Source organism: Athene noctua, chromosome 7 (assembly GCF_965140245.1).
Source record: "Athene noctua chromosome 7, bAthNoc1.hap1.1, whole genome shotgun sequence".
Taxonomy (NCBI): Eukaryota; Metazoa; Chordata; class Aves; order Strigiformes; family Strigidae; genus Athene; species Athene noctua.
In genome coordinates, this window is record NC_134043.1 from 11,161 (window position 1) to 31,629 (window position 20,469).

The window sequence follows — 20,469 nt, forward strand, 5'->3', positions numbered from 1 at the left end:
CCCTGCAGCAACACCGTTGCTCACCCCTCCGAACCCCCACCAATGCACCCAGAAGCCTCACCACCGGCTCGGGGCAGCCCCTGCCACCACCTCCAACACTGCCACCCTGCAGGCACCGCCATCCTCCCCAGGAGCTGCCAGCTGATGGCACGGCTCCACTCACCTTCTCCCTCGGTGCAGCCAGGGCCCAGCAATGCTCAGCGACTGCTCTGCTCCTCCCTTGGTTGACACCGACCCCTCCGACGGCTGCCTTGCTCTTAACAGCAGCACCCGCCCCTCCACCCGGAGCAAGCCCTTTACAGGGAGGGGCCGCTGCCATCAGCCTCACTGCCCACACCTGGGGCCCCTCCAGCCCCAGCCCACAGCTGGAGGCCATCACCCACCCCCACAGAGCATCATCACCCCTCCCAGCCCCTCACCTGGGGCAAAGGAAGCACAAAAGGCAGCCGGCAGCCAGCAAGTGTTTATTCAGTCACACACAGAACAAGTCCCAGAAGGGAGTGAGTCTGCTCCGGGGCTCAGGGCCCCTAATGCTGCCCCTGCCCCTGGCACACCTTGGCGCTTGTTCCCGGAGCCACGCTCCTCAGTCCAGCCGGGAACAGTCAGTCGGTTCCTGGAGCAACAAGCTGCAGGGCAGAGCTGGAAACTGCCAAACATGAGGAGAAAGATGCAGGACACAAGAAGACAGAAGAAAGGTGGCAGCTAGCTGACTAGTACAGGGGTAGAGAGAAAACAAGAGATGAGCAATGGGGCGGTGAGAGGATGGGGACAGGGAACCCAGCGTGGATATGCAGAAAAAAAAGCAGCAGGGAGAGAAGAAAACAGGCAGCAGAAAGAAGGAGGAGGAGCAGGACAGAAACCAACAAAGAAGGACGAGGAGCAGCATAGAGATGCAGAAAAAAAAAAAGCTGGGATGGGTGGCACAACAGACATGGAGGGGAAAAAAAAAAAGGGGGGGAGCAGGGAGCTAGACCAAGCAAGATGGAAGAAAGACCAAAAAGCTCCAGAGAACAGGGCACAGAGGGAGGAAAAAGCAACGGCGATGGGGAGTCAGGACAGCAAACCATGGGAAGGAACACAAAACAAATCACGTCGCTACATGTGACAGGGCAGAGAAGGAAGAATTAGGAAACAGGGACAGAGACACAGAAAAAAAGAGACCTGGAGCCAAAAACTAATCCTGATGCATACAGAAAGAAGGGGGGTGGGGGTGGGGGGGTGTATTCTAAAACAGGGGAAACAGAGACAGAGAGATGGAGAAAAGACAAAAGCAATAGACTACAAGGCATCGAGAGAGGAATTACTGAATAGTAACAGAGCGCCAGCCAGAAACAGGCCACAAAGCAGCAAAGATCACAGGGGGTACGGGGCACAGAGGAAGGAATTCGCAAACCCGGCACAAGGAGCCAGACAGAGAGAGAGCGAGGCAAAAATTAAATGGTGAAAAGAGACAGACCGCAGGGCAGAGGGAGGAATTGATAAACAGGGACAGGGCACCCGACAGAGCATGATGGAGAACAGGGAAAAAAAAAATAGCAGCAAGCTACAGGGAAGAGGGAGGAATTAAAGAACAGTGACTGGAAGACAGACAGCAACACATGGAGAGAGAGAAGACAAAAGAGCGATGGGCAACAAGATGGATAGGGAGGAAATGAAAAACAGCAGAAGGGAGTCAGCCAGAGAGAAAGACACCGAGGAAAAAGGCCAGACAGTCTATGAGGGACGGAGGTAGGAATGAAAAACGGGGGACAGGGAGCAGGAAAGAGAGAGATGGAGATCGCAGGGAATAGCAGCGGGTGCAGGAAGAAGAAAGGGGCATCAATAGGAACAGGGAGCTGGACAGAGAGGGATGGAGAAAGGCAACAAGAGCGGCAGGGTACAGGGCAGAGAAAGGGAAGACCTACAAGATGGGGACAGGGAGATGCTCCAAGCAAGACGGAAGATACAGGTGAGCAAAAAAAGTTGAGCAGCACCAGAAAGAGAGGAGTCTAGGAGAAAGACAGGGAGGGACCAGGCCACACAAGAGGGATGAGAGGGGCCCAAGGGCTCGGGACTTACTGCAGTTCTCCGCGCTGCCAGGAGAATTTGACAGGTCAGACTCCTCCTTCTGTTTGCCTTCTCCCTTCCTCTTCTACAGCTCCAGGTGCCCGGCTGTCCTCCACTTATGAGAATATGTAGGTGTCTCACAGCTCTTACGAGATGAGGCCTGCTAGACACAGAACCTCATTCAATCACACACTACGTGCAGGAGTAGGACAGAGGAAAGAGAGAGAAACCGAGAAGTGAGGAGCAGAACGGAAGGATCGAGAGAGAAATGGACTGAGGAGTGATGCAAAAGGTACAGAACAAGCAGTCAGAAGTGCAGACAGAAAAAGAAAAGGGAGCAGCAAGACAAGAGAGAGAAAGTGAGAGAGGAAGGGGGAGCAAGGCAGAAGAAAAGAAAGAAAAGATATAGAGAAGAAGAAAAAAAAAATCACAGCATGGGAAAGAGAAGGGCGGGAAGGGACTGGGACATACAAGGGGGGCGACAGGGCCCCGAGGGCCCGGGACTCACCGCGGCTCTCGCTCCCGGCACTGCCGGGAGAACTGGACAGGTCAGATGCTTCTTTCTCCTTCCTTCCTCCTGCCCCTCCTCTTCTTCTGAAACTCCACTCGCCCGGCTGACCTCCCCCTAAAAGAATACGCGGGTGTCTCTCGGCTCTTACAAGACGTGGCTTCCGACACACGCAGCCTCGCTCGCTCGCTCGCTCCGCGGCCGTTCCGCGCCTGGGTCCGGCCCGCTGCGGACTGTGCAGAGGGCTCCTCGCTCACCCGGAGAGGCAGGCGCTCTCCTCCTGCAGGGCGAGGCGGCTGCTGCCCACATGCCCTTGACGTTCTCCTTCCTTCCCTTTCTCCGGCCCCTCCAGCTCCAGCCGCGGCGGCTCCCGCCCCGCTGCCCACGGCCGGGAAGGCTCGGCTCCGCCCGTCCCTTCTGGCCCCCGAGCCGTGAGGAGCGCCAGGCCGGGCAGAGACACCCCACGCCAGCCCGAGCTGGGCGCAGCCGGCGGCATCCCCGGGGCAGGAACGGACACGCGCGGCCCCAGCGCGGCCTCGGGAGGGGGCACGGAGGCGGCAGGGACCCTTATTGCCGCGGACCGGCCCGGCCGCAGCCCCAACACTCACCTCCGCCGCGCATGCGCACTCCCGGGAGACGCCGCGGCCGCGCATGCGCACCCCCGGGCCGGGGGGCACACCGCGTCTCGGGGAGCCGCGGGCAGCCCGCGGGAAACCGCCACAAAACCGCGTCTCGGGCCGCGCCGCGGGGCCGCGCCGGTACCGAGGGCTGTGCCGTGCCGCGCGCGCCCGCCAGCGCCGCGGCTGCGGGGAACCGAGAGCGCAGAAACTGCAGCTCCCGGCGTGCCCCGGGGAGCCAACATGGCCGACCGGAAGCCCCCTGCACGTGACTACGGCTCCCGCCGCGCCGCCCGCGCACCCGGAAGCCCGGCCGAGCGCAGCCCCGCGCGGCTCCGGGCAGCGCCGCCGCCGCCCGGCCCCGACGCGGAGCGGCCTCCGCCCCCGGTCCCGCCGCACCTTTCCCCGCAGCCGCCCGGCCCCGCTCCTGCCTCGGCTCGCACCGGCTCCTCCTCCAGCACCGGCCCCGGACAGGGAGGGGTCGCTGCCTGCAGCCTCCCTGCCCGCCCCTGCGGCTCCTCCGGCCCGGCCCACGCTCCCCCCCCCCCCCCCCCCCGGTAACTATAGCGACCAGCACCGTTAATAAACGCCGGAGATGCCCGTCGCTCCTCCGAGCTCGCGCTCTATGGGCCGCCGGTCCTCCGGTCGCGGGGCCGCCGCCGCGCACGCGCACTCCGGGGGCCGCCCGGCGCAGCCGCACGCCGCAGGTCGCCTCTCCCCGCCGGGGGAACCTTCCCCGGGCAGCGGGAGCAGCCGCTGGGCGAGACCGCTCCGGTGCGCGGGCCGACGGGACCGACGCTGCCAAATCTTATAACCCCCCGGAGAGGGAGGAGCTCCGGCACGGCCGCAGCGCAGGGCAGCGCAGTCTCGCCTTGTGACCCAGAACTCAGCGGGGTGACCGAAGTGTCGGTCAGAGCAGCCTCAGGGCTCTTTGGACGGGTGGAAGGGGGAGGAAAGCCTGTGACAACGCGACACGGGAGCGCAGAGTTGTTTTAAGGACGAAACAGCGTAACTTCGGTCCCTGGGAGACCAGTACAGTAACTATTAAAAGCACACGTATTGTTAGATATTTTTCCTAAACTCACATTTATCCAATTTAGTTTTTCAAATCCTGGTGATAGCAGAAATAGTTTTTTAAAAAAACCCAGATAAATCCAGGAACATTTCTGCCCGCGTTCAGCCGCTCTTCTGGAGCGTACGCTAGGAGCTGGAGAACCCGAGCAAGCTGTCTGATTATATTTACGGCAGCTCTGGCCCCGACAGCTCCCCCGTCCGTCCCCTTGCCAGGAACTAGCGCCGCGGCGGCTACAGCTCAGCCCAAAGCCAAACCGACACCGACCTCGGCTCTGGAAAGCGCCACCTCATCTCCCCCCGTTTTGCTGATTAGGGATATCAATTCAACTCAGACACCGGAGTGAAAGGAGCAGGCGTATTTTATTAGAAATAACTAAATAACAGAAGAATATGGAAAACACGCAGTCAGGAAAGACGGAATAGTGCACTCACACAGATAGGAAAATACAGGGTAACGCATCAAATCCTGACTGCCTGAGAGAGAGGGAACAGCGATTAAAAAAGATCCCTCAGCACCTGCACCCGTTGCCATCACCCAGACCCGCAGGCAGCCCCGGTTACAGCGAGGGTTTGCAGAGCCTTTCCCGGCAAGTGGGAAACCCTACGCGGTGCGTCCACCCGTAGGTGAGGCCTCCAAAGTCGCTGTGAGCGGGTCCACCCTTCTATACCCCAAAATCGGCAAGCCAGAAGAGCTGGCACCTTGGTTTGGAGCGGAAATATCTGGTTTCAATCTCACATTAGATTCCCCCGGAGCCTGGCCAGGGCTCAGGGGAGAAGCTAAGGGAGCTCCTCTGCTTACCCAGGCAGACTAGGTGCAAGGGCTCACGTCAGGCCACAGGGCCAGACTACGGTCTCCACGACCCGGTTATTTTATCCCCACACAAAGAAAGATAAATGTACATTCAAGAGAGCTACGTCTTCCACACCTGTTTCACTAACGATGACATACTGAGTGAGCAGCTTCGGCTCAGGGCCTGTTGTTCAGGCTTCAATACTTCCACTTTTTACATCGGAATAGGTGGTTGGTTATCACTTAGTAAAATACCTGTTAGCACAATGGTTAACAGTTACAAAATACACAGGACTCGTCTACAAGTCAACTCTGGCTTGGCCCTATTGTCCAAGCCTTAGCGCTTCACCCCGAGAGTCCCCTTGCAAGCAGCCAGGACCAACACACGCCGCAAACATTCCAGCGGCTGCCAAAGGTTCAAATCCCACGCGCAGCGCCACGTGGCAGGCAGCGGTTAAAGCCGAGTTGGGCAGAAAAGGAGCTAAATGGGGAACACGCAGTTGGAGAAAGCATCTGATTGAGTACTTGCTCACGAGGCAAAGAAAACATCCCCAAAGGGGCAGGGACGCTGGAGGCGACCACAGCCCAGGTGACAGGGAGATCCCCTGCCCAGGAGGGCTTTCTCTCGCCTCTTTGCCGGACCGCTGCCGCTACTCCTCCCGCTCGCTCTTGCCTCGCAGGTCCTTCTGCAAGCGGTGGATGTCTCTCCCTTCTTCTCCACGACCAACTGCTGCAAGAGCAGGAGAATGCCATCAGGTCTGAGAGCGACGACGGTCCTGGGTGAGAGCTGGCCACAGCACCACCTGAACACCGGCCGCCCTCACACAGCCCTATACCCCCGCCCCCCCGAAAAAACCTCACAGATCGGCTTTTCTTACCCAATCGGTGCTCCGGTGCTGCCACACGTGGAGTCGCGGCGGGCGCTGGAGCTGGGCTCGGAGTCGGGCACTCTGGGCAAACGGAGCTGGGCATGCAGAGCGGCGGCCACCGAGGCTGCGCCCCTGCTTACAGGGGGCTCGAGCCGCTGCCGGGACTGCAAAGTGCCCGGGACTGCAGGGCACGGGCCAGGCCCCGACTTACAGGGCAGCCCCGGTCCCAAAGGCCCACGAGGCCCCTCCTCTCCGCTACAGGGGCGCCCTGACCCGCACCCCGCTAACAGGGCCGCCACCCCACACAAGGCGCCAGCCAAGCACTATCGAGAGTGCTGGGTGCTGTCTGCCCTGAAGGCAGGTGAATCGGCAGCAGCGGCCCTTTCCCAAGAGGTTCTGGGGGCTGGGGAAGCAGAACTTCCCGAGGGGGGTTCCTCATCGCTTGGGAGAAGCTGCCGCGTCACTGCGGAGCAGCTGGTTGCAAGGGGCTGGCGGCTGAGGCCCACCCGTGCTGCCTGTCCCCCTAAATCTCCCCCTGCCCTGCCGTACCCCTGTCCCCTCTCCCTCTATGCTTTAAGCCCCCAGGCCGCCGGGCACCACCAGGTGAGAAAATGGGGTCTGAGGCGGCTCAGGCCGGGGCAGGGGGCAGGAGGGAGGAGGGAGGGCCAGGGGCCAGAGCACGCTGAGGGAAGGTCCCTCAGGCGGCCGGCTTCCCCGTCGTCCAGGCAGAGGAGCTGGCGCCCGACCGCGCCGTCCTTCCAGGCACCAGCTCCCGGAGAAGACAGAAGGAAGAGGCATCCGTGGCCTGCGGAAGAAACTACGAGGCGAGGGCAAGCGAGAGGAGGAGCGGCACGCTGAAACCGGGGAAAGACAAAGGGGCTGCGGGCAAAGGGCCCTCCCTGTCCCACGGCTGCTGTGGGACAAGAGCGTCCTGGGCAACTCTGGGAGGGTCTCGAGGACTCTGGGGCAGGTACTTGGCTCAGGGCCGTTCCCTGCGTTTCTAGAGGCTACCGCGGTTCTCGGTGAAGGGGACACAACTGCCGAGCGTTTGCCCTCGAAGGCCGGGGGCCGCAGACGCCCGCTCGCTACCCACTCCTCCTGCCGAGGGCGGGGGACGGGCACAACCCTGCTTACAGGGCCGTCGGGTCAGAGGGCTCCATGGCTCGTGGCACTCGCCCCGAGTACGGGGCCGGCACGCTGGCAGGTTGCCAGCAGGACAGGCAGCCACCCAGGCCCAGAGAGCGGGAGGGTCACGCGGCTTGGCTCTGTCCTTGGAAAGGAGGGGCCAGCCGGGACTCGCCCTCCGCTCGCGGGCTCAGCGGGGACCGACCCCCTGTTGCTGCACAGAGCCCCTCTTTCCCTCCCGGGAAGTTTAAGCTAAGTACGCTGCAGCGATTTCAACAGGGGCCTAAACAAGAAGCTCCTTCACTCGCTCACTCGCACCGACGCGGACACAGGCAGGCACACGGACACGGACAGGGGGAAACAAAACTTCCCAGGAGAGAGAGCGAGCTCTGTGCAGCCAATGTCTGGGGAGCCGTCCCCTCCCGCGAGCAAGAGAGCAGAGCCTCGGACCTGTCCCCCCGGACGCACGGAGCCCAGAGGGACTCAACGTGCCACGGGCCTTCGCGGGGGACCAAGGGACAAGTGCCGCGACGTGCCCCGACTCCAGGGGGTCACGCTGGCCAGGCCGCCAGCAGGCAGAAAGCCGCCAGGGCCGGGGAAACAGCCCTCCCCTGCCTACAGGGCGGGCTTGGGGGCCAGAGAGCCCCATTTGCCCCTCGGTGCGGGGACGGTGCCGCTCTCTCCTTACAGGGTCGCCCCTCTCTCCGGGCAGCCAAACCGTCGGGGCAAGGGGGCAAAAGGCCAGAGACCCGAGCCCTGCTTACAGGGAGGTCACCCGGCGCAGCGCCGGCCAGGACACCAAAGGTGCCGGCAACGGTGCCGTGGGGAGGCCCCTTTGCCCTGAGCTCCCGCCTCTCCCCCCAGCCCTCTCTTCAGCCCGCCGCTCCTCCTCTCCCTCGCTCTGGCCTCGCAGCTCCTTCACGATGCCTTGTCTTGCTTCTCGAGGAGCTGGTGCTCGGAAGGAAGGCGCAGCCAGGCGCCAGCTCCCCCACCCGGAGGACAGAGCAGAGGCCCCGGCCCTGCTGCCAGGCCCCCCCTGCACCCAAGTTACAGGCCGGCCGGCCTGGCTGCGGCTCCCCACCACGGCGTGCTTCAGGAGCTCCGCTTCCCGCCCCGGCCGCAGAGACGGCGCCGCTCACCCCCCTTGAAGGGTTGCCACCTGCCCGGCAGCCTGACCACGGGGTGACGTGGCAAAAGGCCAGCAAAAACCCAAAGACCCGAGCCCTGCTTACAGGGGGGTCACCCGGCACAAAGCCGGTCAGGGCACCAAACGTCCTGGCGACACGCTGGTGCGACCACAGCCCCGGTGACAGGGAGGTCCCTTTGCCCAGAGCGCCCTTCTCCTTCCTCCTCTTGCTGCCCAGACTTCCTCCGCGCCTCGTCCCACTCCCTCTTGGCCTGCAGCGGTACAGGACGGAGACCTCCACGCTGCTCCGCCGCCTGCTGCAAGGGCAGGAGGATGCCGTCAGGTCCGAGAGCGATGCTGGTCCCCGGCGAGAGCTGGCCACAGCACCACCCGAACCCCAGCCGCCCTCCCACCACCACCACCATCCCCCCTCCTTGCGAAAAAAACTCACAGATTGGCTTTCCTCACCCAGTCCATGCTCCAGCACTTCCTGCAGGGATGTCTACGATGGGCGCTTTTCTCCTCCGGGCTCCTGGCCGCGTTCAGCGAGGCTTGGACCCTCCACCGCCCCTGAGGCGATGGCCGTCCCTCCTCAGGCAGCTCCAGTCCCCTCTCACCGGTCCTGAGGAAGCTCCGCTCCCCCACCCCCCGCCGTTGACGACACTCCCCCCCCCAGGTGATGACACCACCCCACTTCCCCCCACCAGGCGACGACACTGCTCCCCCCCCACACACAGACACAGAGGCGACGACACTGCTCCCCCCCCTCCCCCGCGCCGAGGCGACGACACTGCTCCCCCCCCTCCCCCGCCGAGGCGACGACACTGCTCCCCCCCCCTCCCCCGCCGAGGCGACGACACTGCTCCACCCCCCCCCCCCCCGCCGAGGCGACGACACTGCTCCCCCCTCCTCCCCCGCCGAGGCGACGACACCGACCCCCTCTCCAAGGCGGCTCCCGTCCCGTCCCCCCCCCCGTTCCCAAGTCGATCCGGTACTTCCCCAGGCAGGTTCGACTCCTGCTCGCCCCTTCCCCGGGCAGGTCCCCCTCAGGCGACCGCTCCGCCCCTCACAGCGGCGCTTTGTTCAGAGCGCCCTTCTCTTTCCTCTTGCTGCCCAGACTTCCTCCGCTGCTCCTCCCGCTCGCTCTTGCCTCGCAGGTCCTTCCACACGCAGTGGACATCTCTCCCTTCTCCACCACCAGCTGCTGCAAGGGCAGTAGTGTGCCGTCAGGTCTGAGAAGGATGCCTGTCCCCGGCGAGAAGTGCCCACAGCACCACCCGAACCCCGGCCGCCCTCCAACCCCCCCTTCCCCCCCGAAAAAAAACTCACAGATCGGCTTTTCTCACCAGAGCCGGTGCTCCAGCACTTCCTGCAGGGACGACCGCGCCGGGCACTCGTCTGCTCCAGGCACCTTGCCGCGCCTGGCGGGTCCAGGACTCTCCTGAGCCCCTCAGACAATGGCGCTCGCCCCCCCACAGGCGACTCGGGTCCACCCCCGCCCGCCCCGAGCCGAGCCGAGCCGATGAGGTCCCCGCCGAGGCGGTGCCGATCGCCGAGCAGCCTTTTCCGGGGGCGCCGCTCCCGCTCCTCTCAGGCGGCCGCGCGGCGCCTCACTGCTGCGCGCGCCGTTCCCGCCCTTCGCCTCAGGCGGCCGCGCGGCGCCTCACTGCTGCGCGGGCCGATCCCGCCCTTCGCCTCAGGCGAAAGCTCCGCCCCTCACGTCGGCGCGCGGCGTTCCCGCCCGCCGAAAGCGTCGGGGGCGTGCCGAAAGCGTCGGGGGCGTGCCGAAAGCGTCGGGGGCGTGCCGAAAGCGTCGGGGGCGTGCCGAAAGCGTCGGGGGCGTGCCGAAAGCGTCGGGGGCGTGCCGAAAGCGTCGGGGGCGTGCCGAAAGCGTCGGGGGCGTGCCGAAAGCGTCGGGGGCGTGCCGAAAGCGTCGGGGGCGTGCCGAAAGCGTCGGGGGCGTGCCGAAAGCGTCGGGGGCGTGCCGAAAGCGTCGGGGGCGTGCCGAAAGCGTCGGGGGCGTGCCGAAAGCGTCGGGGGCGTGCCGAAAGCGTCGGGGGCGTGCCGAAAGCGTCGGGGGCGTGCCGAAAGCGTCGGGGGCGTGCCGAAAGCGTCGGGGGCGTGCCGAAAGCGTCGGGGGCGTGCCGAAAGCGTCGGGGGCGTGCCGAAAGCGTCGGGGGCGTGCCGAAAGCGTCGGGGGCGTGCCGAAAGCGTCGGGGGCGTGCCGAAAGCGTCGGGGGCGTGCCGAAAGCGTCGGGGGCGTGCCGAAAGCGTCGGGGGCGTGCCGAAAGCGTCGGGGGCGTGCCGAAAGCGTCGGGGGCGTGCCGAAAGCGTCGGGGGCGTGCCGAAAGCGTCGGGGGCGTGCCGAAAGCGTCGGGGGCGTGCCGAAAGCGTCGGGGGCGTGCCGAAAGCGTCGGGGGCGTGCCGAAAGCGTCGGGGGCGTGCCGAAAGCGTCGGGGGCGTGCCGAAAGCGTCGGGGGCGTGCCGAAAGCGCCGGGGGCGTGCCGAAAGCGCCGGGGGCGTGCCGAAAGCGCCGGGGGCGTGCCGAAAGCGCCGGGGGCGTGCCGAAAGCGCCGGGGGCGTGCCGAAAGCCGAGATACAGGAGCAGGGGCGGCCTGAGCTCGGGCACAGCGTAGAGGCGGGATTACCAGGAGGGAGGGAAATGGGCAGGCAGGCACATGGAGCGGCAGACAGGCTCGCCGAGGATAACAATGCCTGGGAACTGGCCAGAGAAAGCTGTGGGCAAAAAGAGACCCCAAAGCCGATCTGAAACAAGAACTGAACAAGGAAAATAACAGCGCTAGGTTACAGGAGAGAAAGGGAGGATGAAACAAAGGAAGGAGAGAGAGCAGGACCAAGCATCTGGAAGAAAGAAAAAGGGAGAGCTAGAAGAAGACACAAGAGGGAGTGGGAGCAGGAACGAACGAGAGCAGAAGTACAGGGAAGAAAAAAACAACAAAAATCATAGCAGCATGGGATAGAGAGGGGGCCAGGGGACAGCCCAAAACGTCCAAGAGGGGCAACAGGGCCCGAGGGTCCGCGACTCACCGCAGCTGTCGCTCTCAGCGCTGCCAGGAAAAATTTGCCAATTCAGACCCTTCTTTCTCCTTCTCTCCTCCCTTCCTTTTCTGGAGGTGCAGTCGCTCAGCTGCCCTCCACCTCAAAGAACACGCGGGTGTCTCTCGGCTCTTACAAAACGCAGCTTCCTGCACGTGTGGCCTCGCTCGCACGCTGCGCGGCCGTACCGCGCTCTGGGTGATGCGCACGGACCCTGATCGCACGCTGGCGGTCCGGCCCGCTGCGGACTGTACAGAGGGCTCCTGCCTCGCCCAGAGAGGCAGGCTCTCTCTTCCTGCAGTGGAAGGCAGCTGCTGCCCACATGCCCTTGATTTTCTTCTTTCCCTTTCTCAGGCCTCTGCAGCTTCAGCTGTGACAGCTCCTGTCCACAGCCAGAAAACGTCCCAGGGGCCTGTCCCTTCTCACCTCTCTGCTGCGAGGAGCACAAGGGCAGGCAGAGAACCCCACACAGTTCTGAAGTGGGTCCAGTCGACAGCATCCCCAGGGAAGGAACAGGCAAGCACGGCCCCGGTGAGGCCTCTGGGAGAAGGTGAAGCGACTGCCGTTATTCCCGTAGATCGCCCCTGGCCGGAGCCCCCCTTCCACAGGGGCTCCCGCGGAGGCGCCAAGGGCCGGCTTGCCGCCATCCCCGCGGGGCTCGGGGGTGACCTGGGGCTACGGGACGGGATTCAGGGTAGAGGTGCGAGACCTGGGGCCAGGACACGGTGCGGGCGAGGCCAGTGCCAGCTCAAGGGGAGCTCTGGCAAGCTGGGGAGGCACCCGGCACCAACCCCCGGGGGACACCCATCTTCTTCCCCTCTGCCTTTGTCCCAGCTCTCGGGTAACTCCCTGGGGCTCCCCCGGCCCGGATCACCTCCAGGAGAGCCGAGGCCTGACACAGCAGGCGGTGTGAAGCTTCCTGCCCCACCGCTGCCGTGTGGCCAGCGGGCAGGAGGGGCCCCCACACCTGCCAAAGGGGCGGGCCGGCCTCACCGGCGGCCTCGGCCCTCGCCCACCCCCAGGAATCACGCCCAGCAAGCCTCACGCTGCGGCAGCAGGAAGGCGGCTCTGGCGGTGCCGCACACCTGTGCGGGGCCGGCGCTGCAGTCCTGCCCTTCGCGCACCGAGCGCCCGCCGGCAGCGTGACGTGGGGCGGCGGCGGCATTTCCTTACCAGGAGGGGGCACCGAGCGTGGCCGCACCCCCCCACGGGCATCGGAGCATCGCACTGACGTTGCTGGCGGGCGGCAGCGTGGGGCACGGGGCCACCTCTGTGTCGCCCACCGACAGCACCGTGTGGCGTTTGCCAGGCAGCGGCGGTTAGCGCAGGCGAGCGCCACCCCCCGCGCGAGCGGCGGCCGAGCGGCACGTCACTGCGCACACGCTCTCGAGGAACGGGCACGACGCTTGGCGGGGAGCAGCTGGAAGCCCCCGGGAACCCACGTGAAAGCGGCAACAAAACTATCCCTCGTGCTGCGCCACAGGGGCCGCGGCGGTAGCGAGGACTGCGCCGTGCTACGGGCGCCCACGAGCGGTGCAGCTGCCTGGCAGCCGAGTCTGCAGAACCTACAGCTCCTGGCACGCGCTGGCCAACGCGGCACGGCCGCCTGCACGCCAAGCGCTGTAAGACCCCGCATCCCAGCGTGACCCAGGGAACCAACGCGGCTGGCCAGAAACCCCACACGCCAGGACCACAGCTCCCGCTGGGTTGCGAGAGGCAGTTTTCTCTGCTTTCTGACCCTGCAGCAACACCGTTGCTCACCCCTCCGAACCCCCACCAATGCACCCAGAAGCCTCACCACCGGCTCGGGGCAGCCCCTGCCACCACCTCCAACACTGCCACCCTGCAGGCACCGCCATCCTCCCCAGGAGCTGCCAGCTGATGGCACGGCTCCACTCACCTTCTCCCTCGGTGCAGCCAGGGCCCAGCAATGCTCAGCGACTGCTCTGCTCCTCCCTTGGTTGACACCGACCCCTCCGACGGCTGCCTTGCTCTTAACAGCAGCACCCGCCCCTCCACCCGGAGCAAGCCCTTTACAGGGAGGGGCCGCTGCCATCAGCCTCACTGCCCACACCTGGGGCCCCTCCAGCCCCAGCCCACAGCTGGAGGCCATCACCCACCCCCACAGAGCATCATCACCCCTCCCAGCCCCTCACCTGGGGCAAAGGAAGCACAAAAGGCAGCCGGCAGCCAGCAAGTGTTTATTCAGTCACACACAGAACAAGTCCCAGAAGGGAGTGAGTCTGCTCCGGGGCTCAGGGCCCCTAATGCTGCCCCTGCCCCTGGCACACCTTGGCGCTTGTTCCCGGAGCCACGCTCCTCAGTCCAGCCGGGAACAGTCAGTCGGTTCCTGGAGCAACAAGCTGCAGGGCAGAGCTGGAAACTGCCAAACATGAGGAGAAAGATGCAGGACACAAGAAGACAGAAGAAAGGTGGCAGCTAGCTGACTAGTACAGGGGTAGAGAGAAAACAAGAGATGAGCAATGGGGCGGTGAGAGGATGGGGACAGGGAACCCAGCGTGGATATGCAGAAAAAAAAGCAGCAGGGAGAGAAGAAAACAGGCAGCAGAAAGAAGGAGGAGGAGCAGGACAGAAACCAACAAAGAAGGACGAGGAGCAGCATAGAGATGCAGAAAAAAAAAAAGCTGGGATGGGTGGCACAACAGACATGGAGGGGAAAAAAAAAAAGGGGGGGAGCAGGGAGCTAGACCAAGCAAGATGGAAGAAAGACCAAAAAGCTCCAGAGAACAGGGCACAGAGGGAGGAAAAAGCAACGGCGATGGGGAGTCAGGACAGCAAACCATGGGAAGGAACACAAAACAAATCACGTCGCTACATGTGACAGGGCAGAGAAGGAAGAATTAGGAAACAGGGACAGAGACACAGAAAAAAAGAGACCTGGAGCCAAAAACTAATCCTGATGCATACAGAAAGAAGGGGGGTGGGGGTGGGGGGGTGTATTCTAAAACAGGGGAAACAGAGACAGAGAGATGGAGAAAAGACAAAAGCAATAGACTACAAGGCATCGAGAGAGGAATTACTGAATAGTAACAGAGCGCCAGCCAGAAACAGGCCACAAAGCAGCAAAGATCACAGGGGGTACGGGGCACAGAGGAAGGAATTCGCAAACCCGGCACAAGGAGCCAGACAGAGAGAGAGCGAGGCAAAAATTAAATGGTGAAAAGAGACAGACCGCAGGGCAGAGGGAGGAATTGATAAACAGGGACAGGGCACCCGACAGAGCATGATGGAGAACAGGGAAAAAAAAAATAGCAGCAAGCTACAGGGAAGAGGGAGGAATTAAAGAACAGTGACTGGAAGACAGACAGCAACACATGGAGAGAGAGAAGACAAAAGAGCGATGGGCAACAAGATGGATAGGGAGGAAATGAAAAACAGCAGAAGGGAGTCAGCCAGAGAGAAAGACACCGAGGAAAAAGGCCAGACAGTCTATGAGGGACGGAGGTAGGAATGAAAAACGGGGGACAGGGAGCAGGAAAGAGAGAGATGGAGATCGCAGGGAATAGCAGCGGGTGCAGGAAGAAGAAAGGGGCATCAATAGGAACAGGGAGCTGGACAGAGAGGGATGGAGAAAGGCAACAAGAGCGGCAGGGTACAGGGCAGAGAAAGGGAAGACCTACAAGATGGGGACAGGGAGATGCTCCAAGCAAGACGGAAGATACAGGTGAGCAAAAAAAGTTGAGCAGCACCAGAAAGAGAGGAGTCTAGGAGAAAGACAGGGAGGGACCAGGCCACACAAGAGGGATGAGAGGGGCCCAAGGGCTCGGGACTTACTGCAGTTCTCCGCGCTGCCAGGAGAATTTGACAGGTCAGACTCCTCCTTCTGTTTGCCTTCTCCCTTCCTCTTCTACAGCTCCAGGTGCCCGGCTGTCCTCCACTTATGAGAATATGTAGGTGTCTCACAGCTCTTACGAGATGAGGCCTGCTAGACACAGAACCTCATTCAATCACACACTACGTGCAGGAGTAGGACAGAGGAAAGAGAGAGAAACCGAGAAGTGAGGAGCAGAACGGAAGGATCGAGAGAGAAATGGACTGAGGAGTGATGCAAAAGGTACAGAACAAGCAGTCAGAAGTGCAGACAGAAAAAGAAAAGGGAGCAGCAAGACAAGAGAGAGAAAGTGAGAGAGGAAGGGGGAGCAAGGCAGAAGAAAAGAAAGAAAAGATATAGAGAAGAAGAAAAAAAAAATCACAGCATGGGAAAGAGAAGGGCGGGAAGGGACTGGGACATACAAGGGGGGCGACAGGGCCCCGAGGGCCCGGGACTCACCGCGGCTCTCGCTCCCGGCACTGCCGGGAGAACTGGACAGGTCAGATGCTTCTTTCTCCTTCCTTCCTCCTGCCCCTCCTCTTCTTCTGAAACTCCACTCGCCCGGCTGACCTCCCCCTAAAAGAATACGCGGGTGTCTCTCGGCTCTTACAAGACGTGGCTTCCGACACACGCAGCCTCGCTCGCTCGCTCGCTCCGCGGCCGTTCCGCGCCTGGGTCCGGCCCGCTGCGGACTGTGCAGAGGGCTCCTCGCTCACCCGGAGAGGCAGGCGCTCTCCTCCTGCAGGGCGAGGCGGCTGCTGCCCACATGCCCTTGACGTTCTCCTTCCTTCCCTTTCTCCGGCCCCTCCAGCTCCAGCCGCGGCGGCTCCCGCCCCGCTGCCCACGGCCGGGAAGGCTCGGCTCCGCCCGTCCCTTCTGGCCCCCGAGCCGTGAGGAGCGCCAGGCCGGGCAGAGACACCCCACGCCAGCCCGAGCTGGGCGCAGCCGGCGGCATCCCCGGGGCAGGAACGGACACGCGCGGCCCCAGCGCGGCCTCGGGAGGGGGCACGGAGGCGGCAGGGACCCTTATTGCCGCGGACCGGCCCGGCCGCAGCCCCAACACTCACCTCCGCCGCGCACGCGCACTCCCGGGAGACGCCGCGGCCGCGCATGCGCACCCCCGGGCCGGGGGGCACACCGCGTCTCGGGGAGCCGCGGGCAGCCCGCGGGAAACCGCCACAAAACCGCGTCTCGGGCCGCGCCGCGGGGCCGCGCCGGTACCGAGGGCTGTGCCGTGCCGCGCGCGCCCGCCAGCGCCGCAGCTGCGGGGAACCGAGAGCGCAGAAACTGCAGCTCCCGGCGTGCCCCGGGGAGCCAACATGGCCGACCGGAAGCCCCCTGCACGTGACTACGGCTCCCGCCGCGCCGCCCGCGCACCCGGAAGCCCGGCCGAGCGCAGCCCCGCGCGGCTCCGGGCAGCGCCGCCGCCGCCCGGCCCCGACGCGGAGCGGCCTCCGCCCCCGGTCCCGCCGCACCTTTCCCCGCAGCCGCCCGGCCCCGCTCCTGCCTCGGCTCGCACCGGCTCCTCCTCCAGCACCGGCCCCGGACAGGGAGGGGTCGCTGCCTGCAGCCTCCCTGCCCGCCCCTGCGGCTCCTCCGGCCCGGCCCACGCTCCCCCCCCCCCCCCGGTAACTATAGCGACCAGCACCGTTAATAAACGCCGGAGATGCCCGTCGCTCCTCCGAGCTCGCGCTCTATGGGCCGCCGGTCCTCCGGTCGCGGGGCCGCCGCCGCGCACGCGCACTCCGGGGGCCGCCCGGCGCAGCCGCACGCCGCAGGTCGCCTCTCCCCGCCGGGGGAACCTTCCCCGGGCAGCGGGAGCAGCCGCTGGGCGAGACCGCTCCGGTGCGCGCGCCGACGGGACCAACGCTGCCAAATCTTATAACCCCCCGGAGAGGGAGGAGCTCCGGCACGGCCGCAGCGCAGGGCAGCGCAGTCTCGCCTTGTGACCCAGAACTCAGCGGGGTGACCGAAGTGTCGGTCAGAGCAGCCTCAGGGCTCTTTGGACGGGTGGAAGGGGGAGGAAAGCCTGTGACAACGCGACACGGGAGCGCAGAGTTGTTTTAAGGACGAAACAGCGTAACTTCGGTCCCTGGGAGACCAGTACAGTAACTATTAAAAGCACACGTATTGTTAGATATTTTTCCTAAACTCACATTTATCCAATTTAGTTTTTCAAATCCTGGTGATAGCAGAAATAGTTTTTTAAAAAAACCCAGATAAATCCAGGAACATTTCTGCCCGCGTTCAGCCGCTCTTCTGGAGCGTACGCTAGGAGCTGGAGAACCCGAGCAAGCTGTCTGATTATATTTACGGCAGCTCTGGCCCCGACAGCTCCCCCGTCCGTCCCCTTGCCAGGAACTAGCGCCGCGGCGGCTACAGCTCAGCCCAAAGCCAAACCGACACCGACCTCGGCTCTGGAAAGCGCCACCTCATCTCCCCCCGTTTTGCTGATTAGGGATATCAATTCAACTCAGACACCGGAGTGAAAGGAGCAGGCGTATTTTATTAGAAATAACTAAATAACAGAAGAATATGGAAAACACGCAGTCAGGAAAGACGGAATAGTGCACTCACACAGATAGGAAAATACAGGGTAACGCATCAAATCCTGACTGCCTGAGAGAGAGGGAACAGCGATTAAAAAAGATCCCTCAGCACCTGCACCCGTTGCCATCACCCAGACCCGCAGGCAGCCCCGGTTACAGCGAGGGTTTGCAGAGCCTTTCCCGGCAAGTGGGAAACCCTACGCGGTGCGTCCACCCGTAGGTGAGGCCTCCAAAGTCGCTGTGAGCGGGTCCACCCTTCTATACCCCAAAATCGGCAAGCCAGAAGAGCTGGCACCTTGGTTTGGAGCGGAAATATCTGGTTTCAATCTCACATTAGATTCCCCCGGAGCCTGGCCAGGGCTCAGGGGAGAAGCTAAGGGAGCTCCTCTGCTTACCCAGGCAGACTAGGTGCAAGGGCTCACGTCAGGCCACAGGGCCAGACTACGGTCTCCACGACCCGGTTATTTTATCCCCACACAAAGAAAGATAAATGTACATTCAAGAGAGCTACGTCTTCCACACCTCTTTCACTAACGATGACATACTGAGTGAGCAGCTTCGGCTCAGGGCCTGTTGTTCAGGCTTCAATACTTCCACTTTTTACATCGGAATAGGTGGTTGGTTATCACTTAGTAAAATACCTGTTAGCACAATGGTTAACAGTTATAAAATACACAGGACTCGTCTACAAGTCAACTCTGGCTTGGCCCTATTGTCCAAGCCTTAGCGCTTCACCCCGAGAGTCCCCTTGCAAGCAGCCAGGACCAACACACGCCGCAAACATTCCAGCGGCTGCCAAAGGTTCAAATCCCACGCGCAGCGCCACGTGGCAGGCAGCGGTTAAAGCCGAGTTGGGCAGAAAAGGAGCTAAATGGGGAACACGCAGTTGGAGAAAGCATCTGATTGAGCACCCCCGGCACTGAACAGATGGGAAAAGGGTGGGCACAAACGCCCTTTTGGGGCAGGGAAGAGGAACGTGCTCCTCCAGAGGCTGAGATCCAGCCGCTTCCTTCCCCGTACAGGTGCGGAAAGAGAAGCACTCAGAGCAGGGGAATCCACCTCCAAAACCCTGCTCCCGACTGCTCTTCCCCCGGCATCCCACGCAGCCTCAAAGGGCGCTGCAGGTGGCTGCAGAGCCCTCCCGCTCCCCACGGCTGGTGCAGCCACATCCAAGTACAGAAAGGAGTTTTGAGAAAACTTCAGGAAGTTGGGTCATCGTCAGGTGGAATGGGAGCAGGTTCTAAAACTGGAGAACTACCAAGAGCCGAGTACTTGCTCACGAGGCAAAGAAAACATCCCCAAAGGGGCAGGGACGCTTGAGGCGACCGCAGCCCAGGTGACAGGGAGATCCCCTGCCCAGGAGGGCTTTCTCTCGCCTCTTTGGCGGACCGCTGCCGCTACTCCTCCCGCTCGCTCTTGCCTCGCAGGTCCTTCTGCACGCGGTGGATGTCTCTCCCTTCTTCTCCACGACCAACTGCTGCAAGAGCAGGAGAATGCCATCAGGTCTGAGAGCGACGACGGTCCTGGGTGAGAGCTGGCCACAGCACCACCTGAACACCGGCCGCCCTCACACACCCTATACCCCCGCCCCCCCGAAAAAACCTCACAGATCGGCTTTTCTTACCCAATCGGTGCTCCGGTGCTGCCACACGTGGAGTCGCGGCGGGCGCTGGAGCTGGGCTCGGAGTCGGGCACTCTGGGCAAACGGAGCTGGGCGTGCAGAGCGGCGGCCACCGAGGCTGCGCCCCTGCTTACAGGGGGCTCGAGCCGCTGCCGGGACTGCGAAGTGCCCGGGACTGCAGGGCACGGGCCAGGCCCCGACTTACAGGGCAGCCCCGGTCCCAAAGGCCCACGAGGCCCCTCCTCTCCGCTACAGGGGCGCCCTGACCCGCACCCCGCTAACAGGGCCGCCACCCCACACAAGGCGCCAGCCAAGCACTATCGAGAGTGCTGGGTGCTGTCTGCCCTGAAGGCAGGTGAATCGGCAGCAGCGGCCCTTTCCCAAGAGGTTCTGGGGGCTGGGGAAGCAGAACTTCCCGAGGGGGGTTCCTCATCGCTTGGGAGAAGCTGCCGCGTCACTGCGGAGCAGCTGGTTGCAAGGGGCTGGCGGCTGAGGCCCACCCGTGCTGCCTGTCCCCCTAAATCTCCCCCTGCCCTGCCGTACCCTTGTCCCCTCTCCCTCTATGCTTTAAGCCCCCAGGCCGCCAGGCACCACCAGGTGAGAAAATGGGGTCTGAGGCGGCTCAGGCCGGGGCAGGGGGCAGGAGGGAGGAGGGAGGGCCGGGGGCCAGAGCACGCTGAGGGAAGGTCCCTCAGGCGGCCGGCTTCCCCGTCGTCCAGGCAGAGGAGCTGGCGCCCGACCGCGCCGTCCTTCCAGGCACCAGCTCCCGGAGAAGACAGAAGGAAGAGGCATCCGTGGCCTGCGGAAGAAACTACGAGGCGAGGGCAAGCGAGAGGAGGAGCGGCACGCTGAAACCGGGGAAAGACAAAGGGGCTGCGGGCAAAGGGCCCTCCCTGTCCCACGGCTGCTGTGGGACAAGAGCGTCCTGGGCGCTTTTGGGAGGGTCTCGAGGACTCTGGGGCAGGTACTTGGCTCAGGGCCGTTCCCTGTGTTTCTAGAGGCTACCGCGGTTCTCGGTGAAGGGGACACAACTGCCGAGCGTTTGCCCTCGAAGGCCGGGGGCCGCAGACGCCCGCTCGCTACCCGCTCCTCCTGCCGAGGGCGGGGGACGGGCACAACCCTGCTTACAGGGCCGTCGGGTCAGAGGGCTCCACGGCTCGTGGCACTCGCCCCGAGTACGGACCGGCACGCTGGCAGGTCGCCAGCAGGACAGGCAGCCACCCAGGCCCAGAGAGCGGGAGGGTCACGCGGCTTG

General features: G+C 63.4%; 2 long non-coding RNA genes across 2 annotated transcripts; both read right to left on the minus strand.

Annotated features, from left to right (window-relative positions):
• Positions 1-483: 483 nt before the first annotated feature.
• Positions 484-2,667, minus strand: LOC141962249 (uncharacterized). The gene is made up of 3 exons (XR_012633902.1): positions 2,555-2,667; positions 2,059-2,206; positions 484-646 (listed from the first exon to the last, which is right to left on the minus strand). It is a non-coding gene; the product is annotated as an uncharacterized LOC141962249 (long non-coding RNA).
• Positions 2,668-13,432: 10,765 nt separating this feature from the next.
• On the minus strand, positions 13,433-15,616 carry LOC141962859 (uncharacterized). The gene is made up of 3 exons (XR_012633997.1): positions 15,504-15,616; positions 15,008-15,155; positions 13,433-13,595 (listed from the first exon to the last, which is right to left on the minus strand). It is a non-coding gene; the product is annotated as an uncharacterized LOC141962859 (long non-coding RNA).
• Between the last annotated feature and the right edge of the window lie 4,853 nt (positions 15,617-20,469).